General features: G+C 35.2%; 1 long non-coding RNA gene across 1 annotated transcript; it reads left to right on the plus strand.

Annotated features, from left to right (window-relative positions):
* Positions 1–3,286: 3,286 nt before the first annotated feature.
* On the plus strand, positions 3,287–4,653 carry LOC141399774 (uncharacterized). The gene is made up of 2 exons (XR_012411943.1): positions 3,287–3,595; positions 3,668–4,653. It is a non-coding gene; the product is annotated as an uncharacterized lncRNA (long non-coding RNA).
* The last annotated feature ends 7,887 nt before the right edge of the window (positions 4,654–12,540 follow it).

The raw sequence follows: 12,540 nt of genomic DNA on the forward strand, positions 1-12,540 counted from the left end.
TTTCTATATATTTTTTTGATTGTCATGAATAACGGTTCATAAACGACATATGTAGATATTGATAAATATGTAATACATATGTATACATAAATTTTTCTGACTTATTGAATTTTGCTTTCTCTGAATTTCTTGATTTCTGTACATAACGGTACTTAGTTCACCTTCATGTACATACTTAATTAGATATACATATTTTTTATTTCCTTTTTGTAAACAACATCCCGTTAGGAATTTAAGAATAGTTTAGAGTTTTTGTAAAAGAAGATGAGTGTCAAATATTAGAACACAACCCAGCAAACATTTTTAGACTTGACCCAAATATAATATTTTAATGGGTATTTTTTTTTTCGAGTGCTAGATTATTGAGCTCAATCATCAGGCTTTTTAATAGACCTTTTGGTTAGTGCCATTGCACAAAATGGGGTTTTTGTTATAAACAAAAAATATTTTGACATTTAGCCTTTTTCTTAGTTTTCCCTTTTTCTATTTTTTTATGTTTAATTAATTTAATAATTATTGCAAATATGTATTTAATTTTAAAATTTTAAATTTAATTATTTTTCCTAATCTTATTATGAATTATGTTCAATAAAATGAATTTTGTTATGAATATGAAATGCTAAACTGACTTCGCATTTAAAAGGAATGTTGGGTAACCAAGGCTTTTAGGATTGGAAGGTCACATTAAGGGACATTGTTAAATTAAAGGTACATACAATGTCATAGGTGACAGGGTGGGACAAGTGTACCTCGGTATGACATTAGACCTCGTCATACCACAAATGGTCACAGGTAAGATACAACAATGACTCACAATTGACCTTGTGCAATATAATTTAAAATCAACTCTTTTTTTTTAATAAACGTTTGGTTTCCGTGGCATGGAATGTTTATTTTAATATGTTCGCGCGCTGAAGAATAACGGGTTGAGAACTTACCTCCTGGATGAGCTAGCCAGGCAAATTTGTTATCTTACCATGCCCAAACCGACCTCGTATATTTTTCATACATTTTTATTCGATTTTATGCTTTTATTTTATTCAGCGGATAGCCGGCGCGTAACATATATGGCGCCCAACGAAACACATTTTGTGTATTTTGACCTTTTGATTTTAAATTATTTTTGAAACTTTTTCGAAAAATCAGTTCTTTTGAACAAATTTAAAAATTCTGAGTCATTGATTGTATCTTATTAACGATTGTTCTAATTGAATCATATACAGGTGATTTCCATTGGAACATTTTAGTGACATATTTGTTCTTTTTCTATTTATGGATATTTTAATCATTTTTATAAGACCTTTTTACTGGGACCTGTATACACTTGGTAAAATTGACTATAAAATGACATAAATTGATATAAATAGATCTGTATTCAGATTTCTATTTTCAAGTGCCTATATCTTTTCTATCTTTTGATGAGGAATTTAGAGTCCAGACTGACGACTAAGAGTAGTTCAGTTTATGTTGCATAAAGGATTCATTTCTAGGTAAATCGATTTTGTTTTGACTTTTCCTTCAGACTTTTGTCTGGTCTTTTATAAGATATTGGACAATAGACGCTGGTCAATGTTAGGACATAAGGCTAAAGCATTAGAATAATATAATAGATCAGCGGATTTCTGAATATAAATTAATTTTACTTTGAGTCATCAATTAATTTCTTTATTTGGGAGATAGTGATGAGCCAAAGACATATAGAATATACAGTATACTTCGGTATCTTTGCAATTCTTTTGAGTGTGACCTGAAGACTTATTAGTATAGTTACTCAACATTCCTTGAAATTTTATGAAATAGTTTCGATTTATTTGAAAACTTTAATACATTTAAAGTTATTTTCTGACATATTTTTTTTTGAACTATGAGCAAACGTGTTACACGATCGACTTCCAGTACATCAAGTAATCGTTCGCAAAATACACCATTTTCCAGTACCAGAGGTAGAGGTTCTCCAACTACTAGGATTTACAATAGAACTAGTAGTGCAGGACTTTTCAGTACAAAAGCTAATTCTAAAAATATTTTAAATACTTCTGCTACTTCCACTAGAGGTCGAGGTAAACCATTATTTTTATCTATTGAGTCAGCAGATACTGATTCGTCTGAAGACATAATTAATCCACCAAATATGGCGGCAGAAGAAAATAACGAGGGATCTGGTAGACCTCCTCCACCATTGACAAAACGCCCTGATAATCAGGACCTTGACTCACAATCACTCCTTTTATATTTCCGAGAAGTTATGAGGGAAACTCAGGAAGAATTTAGGAGAGAAATTAGCTCGATTCGACAGACATTAAGCCAACCTACGGGTTCTAGAGCGACTTCTGAGAACAGAATTGATGGGGACTTACCTTCTCCAAATACGAGCATACCTTCAAACTTTTCTTCTGGATTTTCGAAAAATCTTAAAGATTGGAATATCACATACAATGGTACAGGTAGTGTTTCGGACTTTTTATTTAAAATAGATACCCTTACCGAAAGGTCTCAGTGCCCATATGATCATTTAATGGCAAATTTCCAAGTTTTCCTGAGTGGAAAAGCTGATGAGTGGTACAGGATGTACACAAAACAGAATCCAGGTTTGACCTACCCTCAGCTCAAAGCTGCCATGACCCGCGAATTTGGAAATCTTGAAATTGATCATGAGGTAATTATGAGGATGTCTACTCGTAAGCAACATTCTAAAGAAAGTTATCGTGACTTTCATTCAGTAATAGTCCAAATGAACCAATGACTTGGTCAACCACTACTTTATTCTTCAGTAATAGACATTATTAACAAAAATGTGAATACCGACCTTAAGATTATGCCAAAAGATTTAAGTGATTTTAGAGACATTGCTAGGAAAGCCGAAATAGTATTTCAAGAAAATAAACCTTCTAGACATGTTTATGAGATTTCGGAAGAAAATATTATCAACAATTTTGATGAAGACACCAGAATAAACTTGATCCTATGATTGCAATAAACTTTCATTACTTCATGACGTCTTAGCATAGCACAATTATATATTTTGTGGTGTTGATGTAGCCCGGCTTCGTGGGTCGAGCCACACGTTTTCTAAACGGCTATCCTGCCTGTTCGTTCTACGATCATAGATCTAGAGACGAAGCAGTTTTGAAACGGATCGCCTTATTTTATTAGGGCGCACTCAATGTGTGTCGACCTTAATATGACTGACGACATACGCGATGCTATACGCTACGTCAATCATTAAGGATGAACTAGTGGCAACACTGGAGTTGGCACCACTGTATGTCAAATTACATTCCCTATCACACATACGTATGTGTAAATGTGAAACACGATCAAGCCATCACAGTGATCATTTATTAAAAATCAGCAAAGGGAGCACAACGGCAAGAAAAAAATCATATTTCGACCGTAGTGAAAATAAATATTTTAGCAAAGTGTGCACAAATGTTAAAGCCTGTCACATAACCTCTTAAAAGGGGATATTCTAATAAGAAGATCTACAAATAATAAGAACATTAATAAGTGAATATTACATTGTGACATTTTGCAAACACCTCAAGCCTTACAAATAAATTTGCATTTATTGCAATAAATTTGAATTGTTTTCAAGGTAAGGCATTGCAAAATATGCATGTTTGTCCAAAGTGATTTTTTTTTACTGATTTTGTGTTTTAATGCATAGTGACATCAACAAAACTGGAAAATTCCAAATCTTGCAAAGGGGCATTCCTGACCTTACATTGGTAAATTGCGAAGTGAATTTACAACAACAATTAAAAGCATTATTCTGGAATTTTTGACGTCACTAACCATTTAAGGAAGGGGGAACAGACTTCGATAACAGCAAGATCAATCCTTCCCAGCTATGAAGGTGCCTCCAGACATAACCACACAAACAATTTATGCGGTGATGTATAAATGAAAATACAATGTAGTGAATTGCTGAAAATTTAAGTCATAACCAAAACAAGTAGAATATTACACCTTGAAAAAAAAAAATAAGACATCTAAACATATGTGAATTTTTCGACATAATTTTTGCAAAATATTTTTTTCTATATATTTTTTTGATTGTCATGAATAACGGTTCATAAACGACATATGTAGATATTGATAAATATGTAATACATATGTATACATAAATTTTTCTGACTTATTGAATTTTGCTTTCTCTGAATTTCTTGCTTTCTGTACATAACGGTACTTAGTTCACCTTCATGTACATACTTAATTAGATATACATATTTTTTATTTCCTTTTTGTAAACAACATCCCGTTAGGAATTTAAGAATAGTTTAGAGTTTTTGTAAAAGAAGATGAGTGTCAAATATTAGAACACAACCCAGCAAACATTTTTAGACTTGACCCAAATATAATATTTTAATGGGTATTTTTTTTTTCGAGTGCTAGATTATTGAGCTCAATCATCAGGCTTTTTAATAGACCTTTTGGTTAGTGCCATTGCACAAAATGGGGTTTTTGTTATAAACAAAAAATATTTTGACATTTAGCCTTTTTCTTAGTTTTCCCTTTTCTATTTTTTTATGTTTAATTAATTTAATAATTATTGCAAATATGTATTTAATTTTCAAATTTTAAATTTAATTATTTTTCCTAATCTTATTATGAATTATGTTCAATAAAATGAATTTTGTTATGAATATGAAATGCTAAACTGACTTCGCATTTAAAAGGAATGTTGGGTAACCAAGGCTTTTAGGATTGGAAGGTCACATTAAGGGACATTGTTAAATTAAAGGTACATACAATGTCATAGGTGACAGGGTGGGACAAGTGTACCTCGGTATGACATTAGACCTCGTCATACCACAAATGGTCACAGGTAAGATACAACAATGACTCACAATTGACCTTGTGCAATATAATTTAAAATCAACTCTATTTTTTTAATAAACGTTTGGTTTCCGTGGCATGGAATGTTTATTTTAATATGTTCGCGCGCTGAAGAATAACGGGTTGAGAACTTACCTCCTGGATGAGCTAGCCAGGCAAATTTGTTATCTTACCATGCCCAAACCGACCTCGTATATTTTTCATACATTTTTATTCGATTTTATGCTTTTATTTTATTCAGCGGATAGCCGGCGCGTAACAAAGGATCGCGGTTCATGGTGGAATTTTACTCAACCTACATATGTCTCCCCTGTATCATCCACCCAATAAAGCGCTTACCCTTTACAATTTCCTGCCTGCTCACTGTACATTTTCCAAGTTGTATGTAAATTTTAACTCCTTCAACAAACATCCTTCGATTTTCGCAAAAGCATCTTAAATTGAGACCGTATAACGTAATCATCAGAGTCACAGCTTTAGTTTTAACCGCCCTCATGTTTTCCTTCTATTAGATTGTCTCGACACATGTTAGTCACATGCCAAATCCCACAAGTGTTTGTCTTTTAAGCTATTAGGGTAAATTAGAAGATTACTGGCGCTGCGTTGTTTTGGCATTCAGTAGTGTGGCGGCGGTGATGGAAGCGGTGACGGTGACAAGCAACAACGCTGTTATGTAGATTTGGTGACTGACTGTGAAGTGAAACTGGCGGCGGCAGTCAAAGCCACAATGCCTTACATAAAGGGGGGCTTGTCACACACACTTCCTTCCTCATGTGGATGGATGGATGGCTGGGTAAAGCCATCAGCTACCACATAATATTTGTTGTTGTTAGCGGCATCGTTGTTGTTTTTGTGTGTTTCTCCTATACAAAATACAAAGAATGTTGCTGTTAGCGCAATTACGTTAATTCCATAGGAAATACACATTGCACGTTGTTATTATTGGCAAGGCATTGAATGTGCATCCCGTTTTAGTCCTTAAGGCGTCAACTTCGTTGTTGTCGTTCGTATCTGTTGTTTTTTCTTTGCGATATTCTGAAATTCTCTTATGAAGACACCATGTAGTTGCGATAATAAAATTTTGTGTTTATTATCTCAGTCTTCTCTTGTTATTCGGTCTTTTGGCGCTACGCTGACGTTGGTGTTCTTGGTGGCTGGTACCATTGCCGTTCTTCTTAGCAATCATTTTAAACGGCTCCAGCTATTTACGATAATTAAGCTACTGCTACTGCAAAGTAGATTGACTCCAGGATAATGTGTTCGTTTCATCTTCCAATATTTAGAAAATGGAAACGAAAATTAAGCTTCCATCAAATAGAGTGGACTTTTCAATAAATAATGAAAGAAATTACACTAAAGACCGTCGTAGGACTGATAATTGTGTTTACTTCAAGATGGAGCTTAGTGTAATTTATACATTGGCTTAATACATTTTACATAATTTTACTTCGAATCTGTGAAAGTTGTAATTATCTATGCATGTTTGTATGTGTCTGATGATGAGATGAGAAAATAATCTATTTTGGAATTTAATCGAGGAAGAGGAACAGAAGAAACTTAGGTTTGGTGACAGATTAAGTTAGAGTAGACTACGATTATATTCTTATCAGACAAATGCGGGTGTGGTGGTATGTATACGCAGATGCATATAGCACTGCTACGTGCCTAGTAAGTCGTCATCTGCTACTCAGCTTTGTTTCCTGGATAAGTGAGAATTTTATTACCCCTTCCTCGAAGACCGCTACGGCAAATTTGCAAGGAAGTTATAAAATCTCGAATGCTCGGTGTTAGTGAATTGTAGTAAACCTTATGAAACCGTGGTAGAGAGATCGTTAAGATAATGAGTTCAAACAATACTGTTATCTTAAAGTCAATCAAAGTCGGAAAATCGGAAACTGCCCCTAAAAATGTCTTCAATCGGGCGGCACCTTTATATGTGGGCTATACAGTGTCGCCGAATTTGACGATTTATCGTCATTTTGACTTTTGTTTGGCCCAAAATTGGAAAATGACGATTTGACGAAGCCAAAATTGCATGAAATAAATCTGGATTACTGTATTTTAACCAACATTTGAAACATTGAAAACTCGATTTTATGAGCTTTTTTTAATGTTCTTAGAAATTTCCAGCGAGGTTGGCTATATTTAGGTACATTTCGGGAATACAGCAACAAGTTTGAGCTTGTTTGCCTCACATGTATCAGTTGAAAATTTTAATTTAGGATTGTTAGTGGATAAAAATTGTCTATCTCATTAAGACAAATGAAAATTTTTCCGATTTCCAACAACCATAGTGTAGATGGATGACCGACAAACCGTAAATCAGGCGTCATTTGAGCAAAGCTGAAAATCAAAACTGCTGCATTACTGCAAACTCGCACTACGTTAACTATTTTCCAAATATGGAGACTTTACCAAAATATGGACTTATGTTGACAATATTTGGTGGAGAAGTTTAATGGCAACTTACCGATAGTTCGTTAAACAAATGTAGCTAAGCTCCTTAAAAAATCGCAAAGTACCATTATATGGGGACTATACCAAAACATGGACTTATGTTGATAATTTTTGGTGTTGAAGTTTTACGCAAACTGAGAACCCAAATGTCAATTTATGGCAATTTCGGTAAAAATGTGACTAAAATTCTACAAATACCGAAAATCGGGAGGTACATCTATATCGGGGATATACCAAAACATGTACCTATGTTGACAACTTTTGGTGGGGATGTTTTATGATTACTGGGAACCTCGGTTTGGTTAAAAAAGGAGCTAAAATTCTCAAAATACATAAAATTCATATTGTCAATTTTTAGTAAAGTAGTGTTGTGGCCACTAGGAACCTCAAATGCAAATTGCAGCTGGTTCGAATAAAATTGTAGCTAAAATCCTGAAAACACCTAAAATTGGTTGGTACTGTTATAATGGAGCTATTCCGAAAATTTACCTATGTCCACAATTTTTTGGTGGAGAGGTTTTTTTTGCCACCAGCAACCCTAAATTCCAAATTTAAGCTAATTCGATCTGAAATGTAGCTAAAAAAGCCAAAATAGCTAAAATGTTGCGCTAATGTAGACCGATATTGTCCATCATCGAATTTGATTTAAATTTGGAAGATCTAATCAGGGCTGCGGAGTTGAGCCATTTTTCCTTCGACTCCGACTCCAGGCCATTTTTTTTCACGACTCCGGGTGTAATTTCATATACCACTGAAAATTAATAAAACATTCACCATTTTTAACCTTTTCCTACACTGGGGCTATATATATGCTTATATGTTGTTTTCACTAAGGTATTTGTAATGTATCTTCCATATTGATTATGCTGCATCTTACATCGAAAAATAGCAACAGAAACAAGTTAGAAAGTTTTAGTCGGTTTTGCCGAAATATATCTAAAGTATATACCCTCAGATCATCATTTTAAAATTCGGTTGGATAAAAATTCCGTTTAAATTTGAATAACATACCTTAAAGCTCTATACTAATTTCACAGATAGATGCTGGACGGCGAATGAAGGCAATGCCGATAATTTAACATGTAAGAATAGATCACCATAATGTAATAGCATTTCTCTGCATACGTATTTCATCAAAATTTTAAAGCTTGTATAAGAGGTTCTGAAGTAGAAAATCTTTGTTGAAGAATGTGGGATACGACAACAAAATCTTCTTCCGATTGTTTAATGCAAATGACAAAACTTGTAAATTTATGTAAGTGTAATCTGGATCATAAGTACTACATGGGGGTAAGCAATTCAAGATCAGGATTTAAAATGGATCCAATCCAAATGTTTGTAGTGTTTAACATAATCCCACACATTTTGAAAATTTGTGAAATTATACCCAAAGGAGTGAAATGAAAAATTGTATCAAAATATTCCAGATTTATCATGAACACCAGCCAAAACATAAGCAGACCAATAGGTCTTTTCATAGAAATTGTTCTAATCTCTTCTTTGTATGTTTCCTCTTAGAAGATCTTAGGACTTATGTAGAAAACTTGTTGGTCTTCATATTGATGATCAGTAGGATTTCTCATAGAAGACCGCAAGATGAAAAAACCAGTGGACTTTTAGCAGAAGACTTGTAGGACTTCTATAAAAAACAAATAAGTCAAAACAAGTAACAGCAATAGTAGGAAGGGGATGATCATGTGATATCCTACACCACTACTCCTCGATACTGACATTCCGCGAAATGTTTTGAATTTAAATTATATTAAAAAGTATATTTTAAATGTTGTATACTTCTAAGTTAGATCTGTAAGGACAACACTTTGATCGCAAAATATTGTTCACATAATGTCAATGTTATGTTGGAGGACATATAACGAAATCTAATAAAGGACACAGTCAAATTGAAACAACAACAATTACAAAATCTGTTGCATATTAGAGGTGCTTGTTATACTATACATGTTGCAGGTCCTTATTGAAAGGCTTACTTTTTGGAATTCCAATAAGGTGCCTGAAAACTTTACATAATATTTTAAGCACATGCCCTAGCAAGGTTTTTGATTTTTATACCATTACGGCAATGATCGGATCGTCATCTACGAACTGTTTGCAGCATTTCCTGGAGTCAGGATTTGTATATGTAACAAAAGTACTACCAACTCCGTTTATATAGTTGACTTTATCTATCAGGAATTCTCAGTCACGTGGCTAAAATATTATGTAAAGTTTTCAAGCACCTAACTTCAGTAAAGATTCAAGAATTAGGCCGATAGTATTTTCTTCTTTCTTCATTAAAGGCCATTTACGACTATAGCAAGAACATAGGCACGCTGTAAATTGTAATATGCAGCTTATCTCTTAAAATCGATGTCACATGAACAATACTCAAGTTTTCTAACCAAAAGTCATCCATGCTATGGAATGTTAAATAGTAACAAAATTGAGGTTTCATTAAATTGGTTTATTTCGATTGTAACCTCTGTGAAATGTCTCCTTTATTAGTTTATGATATGATGTGGGTAATATATTTGGATCGAAGTCTAGTCCTTATCGCTCAAACTTAGAAATATTTAGTATTTAAAATATCTTTTTTAATATATTTTAAATGCAAATAAATTTTGGTAATAAAGATAGCCCAGTTTCAGTGCGAGGGACTGTATGTGTTTTTATTCATATCTGAACCCGACCTCCATAGAAAATGTCGTGACGACCGGTCTTTAATTTTGCCTGCAGTTTGATTAAAATAAAAATAAATTAAAATTGGCGTAATAAAAAGGGGTCTAGGACGACTATTTCGTGTTACATCAAAACAAATTTTTAATACACTTTCCACATTATAGTGAAGTTCTAAAAAAGTGGAATCTAAAACCAGTGTTTCATAGTGTATATAAGTTTTGCTATAAATGTGCCGGTATGTTATAAAATCGACTCAGCTTGAACAAAAGGTGGAATTATAATTATATTTTCATGGAACTTAACGTCAATTTGACCAATTCGACCAAAAATAATTATAATAAAGCCTTTGCTTACACGTTTTCTCATAGTTTTCTTATAAAATTAATAAACGATTCCCAAAATTTATTAATGTTCATCTCTGTACCATATAACAATAAATTAAAAATTCTTTTGATAAATTTAGAAAAAAAAATAATTTTGCCCTGAGTCGGAGTCGAGCTTTTTTTACGACTCCGACTCCGACACCAGCAAAATTTTCTAGACTCTGACTCCAGACTCCGACTCCGCAACCCTGGATCTAATACGGTGTGCAAAGTTTTCACCATATTGAGGACGCGCTTCCGGAGTTATCTTACTCACTAGCCATTTTAGTTTGTGACCGTGGGGATTTTAAAGATTTAAGGTAATTATTTCATAAGGAAATGAACTTAACTCGAAAAACTTGAACTGTACTTTTGCAAAAATTTTTGAGTGTTGGAATGGACCGATATAGTCCATACTCGAACACGATTAAAGTGTGAGATGTTGAATGGTTGAACCAATGTCAATCACACCTACTGACAATTATAGTGCCCACTAAACATTGAACAACACATGTCACAGGGAGGCGGAAGGTGCCAAGCAACGGTCGTGACCGACCTTGTCATGCCAAATCTCAACGCTTATCTTGGTCCCTCTTTCAGCTCAAGTGGACACTCCCCGTGGTGTCACCTGGGAAACTACATGAATACCCTTTAAAGGTAGTGAGCTAACATGTACTGCGCGCTCACCCAATTAGAAAGATTAAAACTTCGGTTGGGCGTCGGTTTAGTAATCCACCCCTATAAAAACGCCTACTATGAAAAACAAAACCCCAATCCGACGGCCTCCGGTTCTAAGCACCAGATTTACTCAGAGGAATCTTCGACCAGCGACCATGACCTCAACAATTGTATGTTTTTGTTGTGTATTTTTGCAAAATTTTAAGCGGCATTTTATCCCGGGATGCTTGCTCCGAGTTCTTTTGATCCGTGTCGGGATAGAGATGAAACCTAGTCCAGTATGGATCTATTCAGTGTGCTATGGCCTTAGTCGCACCCAGAGTTACTGCAATAGGTATGTGCCAGAACATCAGCAATACTCGTAAATGCAGCATCCAGCACCACAAATTGTTGTTCAGCGGCCCGGAAATGCATCATTACAGCAATGCAATTGCAACGGTTTCCGAAATAAGGTCAGCGAATTGTTATTATGGTTATTATGTTCTGAGGAAGGATCTCACAAGAACGGAGGAGGAGGACTTGCCTCCATTAAAGGCCTATCTCCTTTGAGCTTGACATATATGGAAGGTATGGGGGTAGCAGTAAAGTGCAGTACCGGCGATGAATAGCTGTGTGCTTCGTTATATGCCCGATATTAGTTCGCTTTTAGAGGGCAGTAACCGTCTGGTGGTAGGGGACTTCAATGCCCATCATGCCCCATGGGGTAAAACGCTGGCCGAGCAAATTGATAGCTCCACGTTTTGCACGGTAAAGGAAGACATGACTTTCCAGGACATCATCACTGCAGCAGCCGCTCCCTACATACATACATGCTGGTCGAATACCCGAAATCAGACAAAAGTTCCCAGCAGAGGCGACGGAACTAGCAACTGAGCGTGATGAGCTTCGTCGTAAGAGCATTGAAGACCTAATTGTTGGAGAACTTACTCTTGAAGTCAACAGGCTAGTAGGCGAAAAAAGTGGAAAAAGTGGCTAGACCACCGGAAGCAATGCGACATTGATACATGATTAAGTAAATTGTGGGAAACGGTTAAATCACTCTCGAATTCGGAAAAAAGGATGATAGATCGATCGGCTGTTAATTTCAACGGTGCGACAGTAAGCTGACCCAAAGAGGTGTGTGGGTGTTATTTTAGCTGGGAGTTTTTGGAGCACCCCTTGAGTAAAGAGGTGTGTGCTATGCCGACGATGTACCACCACAATTTACAATGAGCCATGTTGCAGACGTCATCCGAAACGCGAAATCATCCAAAGCATTGGGTCCACATGGAATCTCAATTTTAATACTTAAGCAACTTTATAACCCCGGAATTGAGTATTTATTGTTAGCCACCTATATTGTACTAGAACCCTGGAAAGTTGGCAAGGTGATCCAAGCCAAGCCGAGGCGAATCGTACAGGCAGATCTCCCTCCTCCTCTCTATAGGAAGCAGTATCCCAGTTGCCCAACATTATCATGGATTTCGGAAAATGCATAGCATCACAAAAGTATTACCCGACATTCCCACACTGTAGCAGAACAGGCCGT

This window comes from Musca autumnalis, unplaced genomic scaffold, assembly GCF_047663935.1.
Source record: "Musca autumnalis isolate F117 unplaced genomic scaffold, ASM4766393v1 scaffold_3, whole genome shotgun sequence".
NCBI classification, from domain to species: domain Eukaryota; kingdom Metazoa; phylum Arthropoda; class Insecta; order Diptera; family Muscidae; genus Musca; species Musca autumnalis.